The sequence below is a fragment of the Microtus oregoni genome, unplaced genomic scaffold (genome assembly GCF_018167655.1).
Source record: "Microtus oregoni isolate MIOR12 unplaced genomic scaffold, Mior012 000050F_ref0000143, whole genome shotgun sequence".
NCBI lineage: Eukaryota > Metazoa > Chordata > Mammalia > Rodentia > Cricetidae > Microtus > Microtus oregoni.
In genome coordinates this window covers 12,071,506-12,088,765 of record NW_024543256.1, presented here as the reverse complement: position 1 = coordinate 12,088,765, position 17,260 = coordinate 12,071,506, and positions in this window count along the sequence as shown.

Below are 17,260 nucleotides of genomic sequence, written 5' to 3'. Positions count from 1 at the left end.
CTGCCTCATTAATGAGATATAGAAGAAAGAATGTTGTGTCATGGAAGGCACTAAGTCAGACCAGAAGAAGAGGTAACCCTCGATCTTTTCAAGAAGTAAGAGACCAAAGGATAGATGCAAACAGTGAATAGAATATTCCAATTAGAAAAAACCACACCCGTGAAGCCATGAAGGCCTAAAACAAAATGACATGTTCAGGAAACTATCAGAAGTCCCATATGGCTATACGTATGAAAACACAGAGAGAAGATCATACAGAGATCATAAGGCAGATCATACAGAGACTGGGAAAAAAGCTAAGAATTTGGGCTATTACTAATTACTATGAGAGCTATGTGAAACCATTGAAGGGTTTCAATGATTTGTTTTTAAGATTTTTTAAGCATAGTGATCATTTATGAAGTTATTATCATAGTTCAGGCAATACAATAGGTGATTTGAGCCAAGTCAGAAGCAAGGAATAATAGAGGGCTAGATACATGTACCATCGAGATAGAAAGACTGGATAGGTAGGGAACGAATGCATTCCAGGTATAGCAGCATGTGCCTTTAATCTCAGAACTTAAAGAAATGTGGGTGGGGAGAGTCCCAAAGTTCAAGACAGGTCTTCTCTGTATGTTGAGTTCCAGGCCAGCAAGGGCTATATTGTTAAGCCCTGTCTAAAAAAAATGATAGCAGGGTGTGAAGAATGATGAAATGATTAATTACTGGCTCTCGGGTTTCTGCTTCGGTGACAGTAGAGCTGCATTCTCACGGTTGATGGCAGTTATTGGAAACCATATTAACTTTCCTAATAAATAAGTAGTTGATAAATGAGGGAATGAGTGGATGGAGAGTCAATGTTATATATTTACAGAACAAAAATTATCATTTCTTCTATAGAGAGAGTTAAAGAAACAAAGGGAGTCAAGAATGGTCCAGGGATTCAGGCTAAGATAAGTAACTTACCTTCTATAGTCAGAAAAATACACACTAAAGACAGAGATATCTGGAGACCAGGATGAGGCAAATTGATTTGGAACTGCCTGGGAGACAACCCTGTGGTACTAATAGGAGTGAAAAAAAATAAAACAATGTAGAAAATACCATAAAATGCTTACACCAATCTATACTGTCTTTCTGAAACATATAAGTGATTTTTGATGATTTGTCTAATCTTTCCCTAAACATGACAAAGTAGCTCCTATCCATAGCTTGTTACATATTGATGGGGAAATTAAGGCCCAGAGAGTTTATGTAATGAGCTCATTATCCCGCATTGTATAAATGCAGAGTCAGGATTCAAACTCACCTTATCTGATTCCCAAGACAGAAGCTTTAAGTGCTGTGCTATAGTGCTAAACCATAGCGATAATAGAATGTGAACTGAAAGTTCTTAAGAGGGAATGTGGTTAGGCCAGGAGCCCCTGTAACACGCTGGCCCTAATAACGTGTAATAACTTTAGGGAGCTTTTACCCTTGTCCTGCTCATTTTCCTCTATCAAGTATCAATTTTGGTGCACGGTGGTGTTTCATAACATTTTCCGTGGTGTTTGCTCAATTTACAGAGTGAGCTGTTATTTTATCTACTACTCTACATTGATTTGCTGATTGCCCATGATGTTTTCAAGACGCAAAACATAGAACTTTCAGTTCCAAAATCACAATAATCAAGCCAGTCACCCTCTATATGAAATCAGGAGTTTCACAGTCACAGATATGAGGCCTGGGAAGACATTAAAGTTTCCAGGTTCTTGTGTACCTTGGCAAAGAATGAGAGCAAGACTATGTGGTTAGAAATACAAACACAATCTGTTAAATGGGGACAGCATTCCTGAGGATGGGAGCAGGAAAAGACACACACTCAAAAGGGCGGGCCAGGGAGCCCACATGACCCTTTCTAGGTCATTCATGTGGTGCCCTACTCCTCTAAATATGTATATTATCAGTTTGTGTGGGCATATTCTGGTTGTTGTGTGGAGCCCAGATGGGGAAGATCCTTCCGCCATTCTCTGCCAACTGATTTCTTTTGTACGTTAGTCTTGACACAGCTTTCTCTATTCTCTATTCTCTCGCCTCAAGAGCAGTTCTAGACAATTTCCACTTTTACCAAAACCTGTCAAACAGAAATGGATGTGAGAATCCAATCAGTTATCACTTCTCAGGCAAAGCCTGATTGGCAGGAAATCTGCTGTCAGCTAAGATTAGTGATTTCAACGAAACTGAACATTTTTTGTTTTGGTTTCCAAAGGCATTTGGTTAAAACATTCTTCGCCACCTTCAGCTCTTGAACACGTGAAGGTCCTAAACTCACCATAACAGAAGTCTAGTGTAGACACCTCCCAGATACTCCATTATACTGGTATTAGTTTAGTTCCTTTAGAAGAATTCTCTTAAATCTCTTCTTTAGAAATCAGTGGGATAGGATGCTTTAAGACAGTGGTTCTTAATCTCTGAGTCATGACCATTTTGGGGATCAAATGACCTTTTCACAGGGGTCTGCTATGACCATCAGAAAACACAAGTATTTACGTAATGATTCTTAATAGTAGTAAAATTACAGCTATGAAGTAGCAATGAAAATAATGTTATGGTTGAAGGCCACCACACCATGAGGAACTGTATTAAGGGGTCACGGTGTTTGAAAGGCTGAGAACCACTCTTTTAAAGTGTACATCTTTACATAGAGCTCACTGATAGACAGGTAAGTAGGAAAGTTAGACAAGTCTCTTCTAAGTTTGGGCAAGAACTGACTGTGTGCAGTTGATTGCGTCTGAACTGGCGATTTTCTAGGAATAATAAGAGCAAGAGCTATAGAAATGACAGGAATTCCCAGACACCAGGGGAGAGTTGCTCGGGTATTATACTTGCAGATACTACTAATTTAATTTGGGGTCTGCAGGATACATTAGCAGAGCTATCAACTGTTCTAGAAAGTATAGTTTAACTTCAGATAATACTTGTATGAAAAACAAAAATCTTACTGCAAATCCTGGGAAGATTATTATCTTCATTATCTATATGGAGATGGGAAGGTTGGAAGCACAGGTGGAGGGAACCACTAACAGAAGCAAGAGCCTGCTAGTTTCCTTTTGTATGTTATTATCTTGAGGAATATAAGTACTAAAAAGCTGGGGGGGCTCCAGGGAGATGTTGTACTGTTCATCTGAAATATGAAATCAAGTATTGATTTGGTTTTTGTTTTTAATTCATTAGTTTTTCTGAGACGGGGTCTCATGATGTCATGCAGGCTGGCCTGGAAACTTGCTCCCTAGGCCAGCTAGCCTCAAACTTGCTACCCTCCTGCTTCGGTGTCTGCCATCGTATCTGACTAGTAGGGTAATTTTCCTATAGGTTTTTGGCAAAGCATAGAACATAAGTTAGCATTTATTTTTAGTAAATGTTAAATATTCTCAGCTCTAAGAACCATACTACATGTTATAAAAACAATAAACCAGCCATAGAGAATGCAATCAGATAAGCACAACTGTATTCCAGAGAAACTAAAAAAGCAAAAACAAACAAATGAAAAAATAGGAATGAGATTAATTTGGTTTAGAACCCCTGATCTACAGTTTAAAAGAACAGTTTAAAAAGACAATTGCCTTGGTCTCCCTCTGTTACACCTGAAATGGTTTTGTACCCATGATGCACATGATTTTGAAATGCTAAAGGACACAAGGTCACACAGTAAATAACACTGCAATGCAAATGATCTTAATTTCAGCAACAAAAGAAAGTCTTTCCATTTCTATGTGATCTTTTTTATGAAGCAATTGTCTTTAAAAGTTTCATTTCTTCATGAGGAGTGGGGTCTACAGAGTTTTCATTTATATTTCACGTCACACAGGAGAATGAGGCCAAGACCAAGAGGAGCCATCACTTCAACTCATGTCACACAGTGAGTTACGATTCCATTCTTAATTCCATAGCCTGTGCCCCTACCAAGACAGCATACGATAGCCAAATAGTTTATATTATTATATAACCCAAATTACAGTGTCATTTAATAATGGTGAGAGGACATGGGCTGGACTGAATAAGTAGACATTTATTTCTCGGCTGAGGAAATTTATTCCAGTCATTAAATTCAGTTCAAGAAGCTATGCAATGATAAGCTTGCTGAGGTCTTCCGTAACAGTTTTCAGGATCAGAGCCAGGGAAGCCGTATTAGAAGGGAAAGTATCTAATGCCATCCAGTAACTCAATATCCATGGAGAAGTTCCAAGTTATACATACCTCATAATGAACTCTAATTTATGGCAAATAAACTTATACTGAGATTCCATTGGCAGATTTTCTATTGTAGTTTTGCAAGCTGTATAGTCTTAACAGCTATGATGAAATACAGATTTTTGAGAGATAGATGCTGATAGCAAATGAAAAGGTTGCACCTAAATTACCATGTCCCCACGAGAGTAATCATTTTATAATGCATGTTATACTTTCCAATGGCTAACAATTTGCAATTTTCTTATTTAAAATAAAATTATGTGGTTTGGCAAACTGTGTGAATTTTATCATGAACCATAATAACTTATGAGCAATTATATAAGCACATATACACAGCCTCTGAGTAATTTGTCTTTCTGCTTACTGTCAAATCAATAAATTTTGCATCTTGAATCTGCCTGTAATAATTTTGCTATGGCACCATCACCTGCAGCAATTTATACTGTGCAGTTGTTACACCCATTTGTCTCTTATCTTGATACCCCCACAAGGCCAATTTTAAGTCAATGATAAAAAAAAACACACTAATTTGCTCTTTTGCTTTCTAAAGTAAGCTAGTGGCTTAAGTAGTAAATAGTTGCTAACTACATATAGTTCAAAGAGATCACTGTCTACCAGAGGGATCATTCCAAATATTTTCATGTTTGGGCCTAGTCACCTAAATGTTTTTCAGATATTCTGTTAATTACCCTTCATTAAATTAGGAAGAATTATGTTGATAGATTTTTTTCTAGTAAAAGGGCACAACAAAAGCCCAGATAAAATGTAAGAATTGTATACCAATTCTAAATACATTTTTGGGATCACAGATAGAATTAAAATCAATCAGCATCCCTTTGTGTCTCTCTCCCTCTCTCCTTTCCTCAATGAGCTCTCTTAGATTTAACAATGTGCTTAATTTTAAGTTTTAGATGACTAGTTCCACAGAGAATGATTGGCAGAAGAATAAACTAGATTCAAACATATACATATATTACATGTGTGTATATATATTTGAATGCTTGTGTTTGAATGTTTATATATACACTTGTACAACTAAATGAGAGAAACTCCCCTAAAGGCACAATCAGTAATTAAAGTATATATCATATATGATTCTAAAAACATTCTAACATTTTTTTCCTCATGTGCCCCTAAATTATGCAAGTGTCCCTGGATGGGGCTTCCATGCATATATAAACATTGATTATCCTGTATAGTAAAACTAATATGAGAGATGACTCCCAGATGACAAGAAAATTTCCACATCTGCCTATACTCAGCAATGGGATGAATGCAGAGACGAACCAAGCACTGAAGCAGTAAGCTGAGAGCAATACAGAAAAAGCTGGGGATGAACAAGGGAACTTTGAGAGTTCTCTAAGTCCTCACAATCAAATTTGGAGTTAAAGGAACAAAAGCAACAGAAGTGGTATAGGCTTTCTCTGAACTTCATCTAGCTCAGGGCAAATGTTCAAATCAGTATGGGTCTCAAGCTAGATCACCAGGTCAGGTCCTAACAAATTACATTCTGTGAAAGTAACCATTTCATTACAGACAACAACAAAAATGTATGTTGGCTCCTTAAATCAGTTGTATGTAATCATTAATTGAGCAACCTTGTGCAAGCCACTTAACCCATGTCATTTGTTTCCCTGAGGAAAAATCTGAGGCTTGAGGTCCATGAACTTTCAGGTCTGTTTCAATTCAGAGTGCTTGAGTTTGTGAGGAGGATACAAAAATCTCCTGTTCTGTGAGAGCGGAAGAAGCAGATGTCAGTGCTACTGGGAACACTTGTAAAAAAATTAAGCAAACAGCTACTGATGTAGAGTGGAGAGAGGCATTCTATCAAAGGATGTTATGTTCTACGTGAGGCGTAAAATTTCCATGTCCTAATAATTGTGTGGGAATCAAAGTTCCTCTAGAAGGAATGCTTGTAATTTATGCCCATTTCTTCCAGCTTGGCACTGATAAGTTTATTCCTAAACCAAAAGAAAGTTATGGGGTAGATTTTGTAAGGGTTGCTATGGTTAACATATGATTTGTTACACAAGAGATTGTGTTGGAATCTTGATCTCCAGTGCTGCAATACTGAATGAAGATGGTGGGACATTTAAGAGGTGGTACCTAGTAGAAGATGGTTAAGTCATTGTAGATGTTACTCAAGGAAGCCATTGATGCAGCTTTCGTAGCATCCTTGTTAGTTTTCATGGGGCTCCTGTTACTTCTTATGAATATGTTCTTTCCAGAGAGTAGGACTGGGACTCTGGTTGCAGGCTTCCTGTCTGAGTGTGACACTCCTTCTCACACATATTTGAGTTATACCAAGTATGATGCAATATAGCCAGTAAGGCCTTTCTAAAAGCAGGTACCATGCTTTTTGCATTTCTACCTTCTGAATCTCTAAGCTAAACAACATTCCTCTCTTTAAAATTTAAATGATCCAACTTCAGATATTTAATTACATCAATAGAAAAACCACGGGGGGGGGGAAGACTTCCCTTTCATTCTCGTTTTGGTAGCAAAGAAGGAAGAAACCTTTTAATGTCTTCAGGGGGAGACTGGAATTTCTAATTTGTTTGATTTGTCAATCTGAAAGGAAATAAAGTTATCACTTGACATTTGTCCCTCTTCCACCATGGACCATTAGAATCAAAACTCCTCACCCACCTCTAGGCTATAAAGAAATGAAAAAAAAATATTTCTTACACACAACCTGGAAATGTCTAGTCTATCTCTTGTTACAGCTTGGGTGAGTTGCTTAATGATGTGAGAGCTTGTTTCCTTTATCTTTAAAACCATAATAAAATCATATCCACTTCATGGAACTATAAAAAGGCTTAAAAATGATAATGTGCATAAGGCAACAGATAATGCCCAACTTGAAATAGAAATAAACATCATGTGTAGACTCCCTCTTCTATAGCCTCTAGCCTCAAGGACCAGTTGTAATGAAGGAGACTGGGAGCTATTTGCAAGTAGCCAAGAGATAGTATAGCACTTAGAGAACCAAGCAGTAAGATGATGAGCTCAGTCTGGTACAGAAAGACAGCATTGAAAGAGAAAGACCTCCTTTAGTCAGAGTGAAATTATTCATACTGCTTTGCATAGCAAGTTAATAGAAAAGATGGAACCAGGTCACACCCATCTCGCATGGCTTTCAGTTTAGAATTTTGTGCCATTCAAGCTTATTCCTGAAAAAAAAAATACTCACACCTATTTTATTATGTAGCCCAAACCAGGAAGCCACATAGTCCCAGGAAGACCGGGGGTTGACTTTGACTGGCAAGATAATGATGGCGAAGATGACAGGATGTATTGTTTTTCAAAACCTGAGGTGATGCTTTAGATATAATATAGGAAATAGATATATTAAGAACGACTCTACGGTGGTACACACTTTTAAGCTCAGCCCAGTGGAGGCTGACTGCTATTGTTCAAACAGAAGTCCACTATAAACATAATGGAAATAATGTCAGCTCTTCAGCACTTGACATTTGTCCTAACTTCACTGTGAACCTTTTTAGTAAATGCTTCTCACAAACTTCTAGGCTAGAAAAAAAAATGGTGGAAAGCTTGTAGCCAGTATTAGCACCTTAGTGGGACCATGTTTAAGGAATAAAAAATAAACAAGTAAGTAAAATGTAAAAATAAACAAAAATTACTGATTCTGTAACTGAGCTGAAATGAACAGAGTCACCATTTTAGGGAAGAAAGGAGAAAGCAGTGAGTTGATGCAGGAAAAGGCAGAATTGAAAGTTCAGTTTTGAACATGTGGAGATTGAGAAGCACTTCAAAGAACAATGCCTTGACTGTAAAGGTGAGGCTCTAAAGATGTTTAAAAGGCTTTAATTGTAGATGAAGCTTTTCCTCTAAGTCTCCATGACATGTTTTTCTTTGTAAAGCAACATGGTGCTAGCCTCTAAGGAATCCACATTCTCCTGTCTGAAACAAAACCTGCTTTTCAAGACAGAAGCAACAGTTCACTCTCATTAAAGATGAAGAAAGACAGCCTGAAGTAGTTCATAGGAGAATTCAAACAATAACAATCACAATTTCTGCCGCCTGCTCTTTAATTGCTTTCTCTTTTGATGTTCCATACTAAATGATATTCTTTGGATAAGAGAATTTCAGATTTATAAATAAAGATTTAGGGTTATCAGTCCACATATTTTCCTGGATCCTAGTTTGCGCAATCTTTTGCCTCCATTTTCATACCAAAGGAAGCAAAACCTCATTCCCAACACCCACAAAATGATTAGGCCACTGTGGGCATTTAAAACAAATATAGTGATTCTGTAGCCTCCCTATCAACATATGACTTATTAAGTCTGTCTTTAAGAGACAGGCTGACCCGATCATTGTCCTATTCAGATACAGTAACTGGAAACTGGCAAAGAGAGCCTAATAATTTGTGGAAGCTGAGATAAAAGAAAACAGTGCACTTAAGACTGAAACTTTCGTGAGCCATTTGAATCCATGGGTCATACAAGTAAGCCAACAAAAGAAACAGAAGAATATTCTAACTATGTGGAGAAATACAGGAGGTTGTAGGGTATGGAATGTGTGCCTTCTGCTAAACGGATCTCAAATCAGTATAATTTCTAACTGCATTCTAAATACTGTCCTTATACCCACAGAGAAGTGTACCTCTAACCCCTCATCAAGGAAGCTTCTTTTTGAAGCAGTTTCTTACAGAAAGCGTAACTGATCAAAATGCAGAGAACTGACTATTGGGGTACCCAGCTCCAACTGATACATCTGCAACACAACCCCTGCATCTAAGGCTCAGGAACACCACAAAAGTGACAGCAGAAATATTACAGGAGCCAGAGGACCAATATGTCTACGTAGAGATTGTATCTTCTATATATGTCAGGAAAGCTACTCCCAGAAAATCTTGACAATATGTTTGTGTAAATGAAACCTGAAAAATGACATCACTAAATGATACGCCAATGTGCCTGGGGCAAATTTCACAGAGCCCCACTCCAAGATGAAGAACTACAGCACAATACTAATGGCTGCTGAGAACCTTAAAAACATATACACATGAACCGCACTAAATACACTAAGCAGGTTATACTTTTATGTTTATGAATATGTGTACATGTAGCAGAAATAAAGAAAAATCATCAAGCCATATGGTTTTCTACCTAGGAATTTAAATAATCTAGCTCATTTGTTTGAAAGTATGACCTTAACTATAATTCTTCAATCTGTCTTTCTTAAATCAGAGTCTATTTTTATTAATTTATTTATCCATTCTTCCAGTAATAGCAGCACCTCTTCCTTCCCATGTGTTTGCTTGATAGTGCATACTCAGTTCCCTACTTTTGTTTTATGTCATCTTTTTAATTCACTTGACACTGTGGGATTGAGAAATTATTTTTCATAAAAATTCAATAATGAATAAATATTATATCTTTATTATCTGCACAATATACAATACCAAGAGTGATCCTCATGAACATTACAAATTTAATAATAACAATGATAATAATGCATCAAGTTGATATAATTGTTCATTGATCAAGTGACTCATCAAATAATCAAACAAATCATTGATTATAATAAATGCAGCTCTTTTTTAGAGGAAGCTAAAACATCAGTATAGAGCCCTTCGAAGGAAGAGTACTATTTGGGGGCATTTCTGTTCCTTTCTTGTCATTTTGCTGTGAACTTAAAACTTCTATAACACAGATAAACTTTGAAAATTGCTGTAATTTTTATTGTGTCTACAGTCCCTAAAATGCCCAAATTGTGGCAGGCATAAGTAACCTTAATTTCTGTCCCTCATTTTTGCTTCTGTGGGATCCAATTATGCTGAGCTCTAACCTAGATTCGTGTAAGATGCTGCAATGTCCATGTTGTGCACTTTCAAAACACATTTTTCCCACTTGAATCCCAAAATGTTGCTTAGATAAAAAGTTAACACTATTTTATAAACGGGGAAAGCAGGTCCAGTAAGTCCTCATAACACTTAAGGGGCAGACTGGGCATTAGAATGCAGGGCTCTTAAACAACTGAGAATTTCTTACATTTTTTTTCTAATGAGTATTACTATCAAGTACATTTATGCTTACCAATTTAAAGAAACAGTTAAATGTATAAGAAGTTGGCAACAATATATGAGAGAAAGGTAATTGGGAAAAAGAAACTCAAAATCAAATAAATATTTTGTTTGTAGATATATTCATTCCTCTGCCTGATTCAGAATTTTATAACAATAAAACAAACTATATTTCCAGGTAGCATTAAATGTCTGCAGAGATGAAAAGCCCCATAGTACTCTTGAATTTATAAAATTGAAAATGCAAAGAAACAAACCGAAGTTAAACAGTTACAAAATCCAACAACCAAAATCTGTCATTTGTGCAAATATATTCACTTTCTGGAGTGTTGCCAAGGTATTCAAATGGAGTTAAAGCTGCATTTGCTATGAGGTAGAGAGCCGACACCATAAGCAGGAATCTTAGAATAAAGTCAACCAGCATCTACCATGAAGCTGCTGAAACACAAACTCATTCAGTAAACAGTAGTGGACAGAGAAAAGAGACCCAGGGTGGGGGCAACAAGAGGCCGTGAGTTTTGGAAGAAGTAAGTCTCAAGTGTAGTGAAATACTTACGCTGTGATCTTGCCCATTATAATAATAGGCAGAGAAGTGAATCAGTAGATGAGGTACCCAAGCACGTTAAGAAAATGAAGGGAAACAAGCAGGGAAAGTAATCGACAAGGAAGGCTACAGACCTACAAGTAGACTGTATGAAATGGCTAGCTACAAATAAGGCCTGCTTTCAGCACTCAAGAGACTCCTGATATTTCTTATGGCAGAAGCAAAATGCCATCAAATTAACGGTAAATTAGTAGAAAGCACGCTGCTTATGTTAAGTTCCTGCTAAGTCCAGAGTTAATAGGTCCTTTCCCTGGCACAGCATGCAAAGTCACTGTCAGTTGGAGTGGGCTTTCAATTAACTCTCTGCCTATCCATTATAGACAAAGTGTCATGCACCCGGTGCTCCTTTGAAACAAGACCTCTTAGAAGAAGAAGCACTACAGCTCTAAGAATGAGAACATTTCAACAGACTCTGCCCAGGTCATCTGTTCTCTAGTTTTCCCACTTCCCTCCCTTACCACCTGCAAATTCAACCACCCATGGAACCTGGTCAAATCCCTTTCCATGATGCTTTCACATCTGCATCCTCCTCATCAGCTCTGTTCTCAGTGTCTTCCTTTTCAAAGCCATCATTAACTCACATCTGAACTCCATTACAACCTCCTCACCAGGCCTCCTCTCTCCAATATCTCCTCCCACTAATCCACCCTGCACACAGCAGCTGCCAGATTCTTCTTTCTGAAATGCAGTTGTCATCAGGTCTCTACCCATTTCCTATACCACACATTTGAAATGCCTTTGCCTGGTGTTCATGGAATCTTACAATCAGAACCCAGACTGGAGTTATAGCCTAATTTTTCATCCGGTGATATTCAGATTTAGCCAAGTCTAGTCATTGTTCTCAAGCTTCTTTTACATTTCTTTCTCAAACTTTGGTTCACACAGTTTTCTCCAATCCTAAGTACTGTCCTCAACCCTCTTTTTTTTGTTTAAAAAAAAAGAAGAATATAAATTCTAAATTCCATCTCCTTTGAAAAGCTTTCCCTGATTGCTCCAACCAACACTGAGTGTTTGCTCCTCTGACATCAGTCTACTCTAGTTCCTTTTATTTTTAACTCTGTTCTGGGGATTTTCCTCCTCCCTTCTCTCAGCAGAATAGGTGATAAGGATATGAAATGGAAAAAGACAGTAGGGGGTAAGTACCATAGAAACCAAGAGACCTGCTAGAAGGTTATTATACTCTTACAAGCAAGAGATAATGAGGCCTGGAAAATATTCAGACCTTGGGAATACAAAAGAATTAATGGATGACATACATTAAAAGACAATGAATGTATCAATAGGACTAGATGGTTGACGAGATACAGGAATCAGAAAGATGAATAACAAATGAGTGGGAAGTTTTGAGACTGAATCACACTATTAAAATTAAAAGGTGGCATCCAACTGGATTGGTAAAGAGAGTGACAGGTTTGTTCTTAGACTAAGTGAGCTCATGAAAGGATAAAGCAGGTGGCTTGAGAGAAAAAGACTTTATAAAAATCATCAGAGCTGGTGATACAGTCTGACAAGAGACCTACAGGAGTTGTTCCCTGGAGCCATGACTATAAATTCCTATACCAGGAAAAAGAAGGAACTGGTCTGCAATCTCAGCTACTTGAAAGGCTGAGGCAGGACGATTACAATTTTAAGGCCTAACTGGGATACAGAGTGAGTTCAAGGCAAGACTGGGCAACTTAGTGAGATTCTGTAAAACTTGAGAAGTTAAAAGAGTGTTCAGCATGTAGCTCTGAAGCCAAACACTTTCTGCATGAAGCCCTCGGTCCAATGTACAGTACAGAGAACAAGACAGAAGGATTTGAAAGAGGGGCAGTGAATTAGAGTGGGAGAAAAAAAGAACAAGAGAGAAGGAGAGAGAGAGAGAGAGAGAGAGAGAGAGAGAGAGAGAGAGAGAGAGAGAGAGAGAGGAGAGAGAAGAGAGACAAGGGAGGAGCAAAAGAAAGGACTATGGACATGTAGTAAATAGAGAGCTTGAATATCAAGCAAACAAAAGCTCAAAAATTCTCATCATGTGTGGGTAAAACCTATCTTCACAAGAAGCAGGATGTTTTGAGAGATAAGGCAATGGGAGCAATAAATGTTGATCTCTTGGAAGGAGACAAAAATGAGATGGGGAAAGGAAGAGATGGTTCAGTGGATAATAATGTTTGCTACACAATTATGAGGATCATAAGTTCTGATCCCAGTAACCATATAATGTGCCAAGAGTCCCATGCATGCCTGTAGCCCCAGCTCTAAGGAGAGCAGAGAAAGGAGACTTGCTTCTGCTTCAGGCCCTGCGATTGAGTTTAAAATGTTGGCCCCAGATTCAGAGAGAGCCTGCCTCAAAGAAACAGAAAAAAAAGTGGTAAATAATGACACATAACAGCCTCTTCAAACAATACATGAATACACAGGCATGCCTACTCCCTACATGTACAATCCATTTAAAAATGGAAACAGAAACCACAGAGCATGGAAGAACAAAACAGCAGGTTTTATGTAATTGCGTTCTACTGTACCTTATGGTGACATGGGTGAGTTGTGTTTTTGAGTGTCTAAGAATGTCAGTCCACCTGAGTCTATATTTCAGGCCACTTTGAACATATTAAAGGTTTATGTAAGGTACCCTTCATTCCTGTCATATGTGATACTTTCTTTGCTTTTCAATAAAAGAGAGAAAAAAGCCTTTTGTTGAGGACACACAGGGCCAGGGATAGACAGATTCAAAAGACAGTCTTTACTATATTGATCCTACCTCTCTAAGAGCATGGGAGATCTTTCCTTTTTCTGGTATCTTCTTCAATTTCTTTCTTCAAAGACTAAAGTTCTTGTCAAATAGGTCTTTCACTTTGGTTAGTGTTACCCCAAGATATTTTACGTTATTTGCGGCTATTTGTGAAAGGTGATGTTTCTCTTATTTCCCTCTCAGCTTCTTTATCATTTGTGTACAGGAGGGCTACTGATTTTTTTTAGTTGATCTTGTATCCTGCCACAACACGTAAGGTATTTATCAGCTGTGGGAATTTTGTAGAGTTTTGGGGGTGACATATATACTATAATATTATCTGCAAATGATGAAAGTTTAAATTCTTCCTTTCCAATATGAAACAACTTGATTTCCTTTTGTTCTCTTATTGATGTTGCCAAAACTTCAAGAACTATGTTGAAGAGGTATGGAGAGAGTGGACAGCCTTGTCTTGTTCCTGATTTTAGTGGAATTGCTTTGATTTTCTCTCCATTTAATTTGATGTTGGCTGTTGGCTTGCTGCATATTGCTTTTATTATATTCAGATATGTTCCTTCTATCCCTGATCTCTCCAGGCCCTTTATCATGAAGGTCTTTGATTTTGTCAAATGCCTTTTCAGTATCTAATGAAATGATGATCTGGTTTTATTCTTTCAGTTTATTTATATGATGGATTATATTGATAGATTTTTGTATGTTGAACCAGCCCTGCATCTCTGGGATGAAGCCGACTCGATCATGGTGGATGATTTTTTTGATGAGTTTTTGGATTTGGTTTGTCAGTAATTTATTGAGTATTTTTGCATCCATGTTCATGAGTGAGATTGGTCTGTAATTCTCTTTCTTGGTAGAGTCTTTGTGTGGTTTTGGTATCAGGGTAACTGTAGCCTCATAAAAAGTGTTTGGCAGTGTTCTTTCTGTTTTTATTATGTGAAATACTTTGAGGAATATAAGTATTAGCTCTTCTTGGATGTTCTAGTGGAATTCTGCACTAAAACCATCTGGCCCTGGGCTTCTTTTGGTTGGGAGGTTTTTGATGAGAGCTTCTATTTCCTTGCAGCTTATAGGTGCATTTAAATTGTGCACCTGATCTTGATTTAATTTAGGTATATGGTATCTATCTAAAACATTGTCCATTTCTTTTACATTTTCCAATGTTGCGAAGTACAGGTTTTTGTATTATGACCTAACGATTCTCTGAATTTTCTCAATGTCTGTAGTTATGGCCCCCTTTTCATTTCTGATTATGTTAATTTGGATGTTTTCTCTCTGCATTTTAATAGTTTGGATAAGGGTTTGTCTATCTTGTTGATTTTCTCAAAGAATCAGCTTTTTGTCTCATTGATTCTAAAGATTCAATGCAATCCCAATCAAAATCCCAATGCAATACTTCACAGACTTTGGAAGAACAATAATCAACTTCATATAGAAAAACAAAAAAACCCAAGATAGCCAAAACAATCATATCCAATAAAGGAACTTCTGGAGGGATCACCATCCCTGACATCAAGCTCTATTACAGAGCTACAGTATTGAAAACAGCTTGGTATTGGCATAAAAACAGAGATGTTGACCAATGGAATCGAATTGAAGACCCAAATATCAATCCTCACACCATGAACTCCTGATTTTTACAAAGAAGCTAAAATTATATAATGGAAAAAGATGGTATCTTCAATAAATGGTACTGGAAAAACTGGATGCGAACATGAAATGAAAAATAATGAAAATAGATCCATATCTAAGCCACATAAAAAACTCACATCCAAATAAATTAAAGACCCCATTATAAATCCAACCACACTGAACCTGATAGAAAAGAAAGGGGGAAGGAGTCTTTAATGCATGGGCATAGGAGACCACTTCCTAAATATAAGCTTAGCAGCACAGACAATAAGAGCAACAATAAATAAATGGGACCCTCTGATTCTGAGAAGCATCTGTAAAGCAAAGGACAGTCAATAAGACAAAAAGGCACCCTACTGAATGGGAAAAGACCCTCACCAACCCCACATCAGATAAAGGACTGATCTCCAAAATATATAAAGAACTCAAGAAATTAGGCATTAAAATTCTAAATAAGCCAATTAAAAATGAGGTTCAGAACTAAACAAGGAATTTTCAACAAAAGAATCTCATATGGCCAAAAGATACTTAAGGAAATGTTGAACATCCTTAGCCATCAGGGAAATGCAAGTCAAAACAACTCTGAAATACCCTCATACACCTATAAGAATGACTAAGATCAAAACCACCAATGACAGCTTGTGCTGCAGAGGATGTAGAGAAAGAGGAACACTCATCCATTGCTATTTGGAAAGCAAACTTGTACAGCCACTTTGAAAATGAGCATGGGGGTTTCTCAGAAAATTGGGAATCAACCTACCTCAGGATCTAGATATACCACTCTTGGGCATATACCCAAAATATACTCAATCATACTACAAAGGTATTTGTTCAACTATGTTCATAGCAGCATTATTTGTAATAGGAAGAACCTGAAAACAACCTAGATGTCCCTAAACTGAAGAATGGATAAAGAAAATGTGATCCATTTACACATTAGAATATTACTCAGCGGTAAAAAAAAAGATATCTTAAATTTTGCATGCAAATGGATGCAAAATTAGAAAACATTATACCGAGTGAGGTAACCCAGACCCAAAAAGATCAATGCAGTTTGTACTCACTAATAAGTGAATACTAGCTATAAGAAGGACATTAAGCCTTTTTATAGTTCATGTTCCTAGAGAAGCTAATTAATAAGGTGAACCCAGAGAAAAAACATATACAGACCCACCTAGAAATTGGAAACAGACAAGGTTGCCTAACAAAACTGGTAGCATGGGGACAGGGGTATAAGGAAAGATAGATGGGGAAGAGGAGGAGAGAAGGGGAGGGTTGAGGAGAACTTGAGGCAATGGGATAGTCAATATGGAGGAAGGACAGATGTGAGAGCAAGAAAAGAGATATCTTGACTGAGGGAGTCATTATGGAGTTATCAAGAAACCTGGCTCTAGAAAAATTCCCAGGAATTCACAAGGGTGACTGCAGCTAAGACCAAAAGCAATAGAGGCGAGGGTGCCTGAACTGAACTGGCACCCTGTAGTCAGACTGACGGTTTTATTAAATATTACCATAGAACATTTGTCCAACAACAAACAGATGGAAACAGAGGCAGAGAACAACATCAGAGCACTGGACTGAGCTCCCAAGGTCCAGTTGAAGAGTAGAAGGAATGAGAATATGAGCAAAGAGGTCAAGACCACGAAGGGTTCATCCAATGAAACAGTTTGCCTGGGCTAATAGAAGCTCACCAGCTGGACTGGGAAGGAACAAGCATAGGATCAACTAGGCCCTCTGAATGTGGTTGACAGTTGCATGGCTGGGGCAGACTGAGGGGCCACTGGCAGTTTCACCAGGATTTATCCCTACTGCATGTACTGGCTTTCTGTGAACCTATTTTTTTTGGATGTAATCCTTTCTCAGACTAGATATATAAGGGAGGGCCATGGACCTTCAGGGAAGCAATATGCCTTACTCTCTCTTAGGATTGGAGGGATTGGGGTGGGAGGGTGTGTGGAGGGAATGGGAGGAGAGGAGGAAGTGGGATTGGTAGTTTTTCAAATAAAATTTAATAAATTGTTTTAAAAAGCTCAAAGAA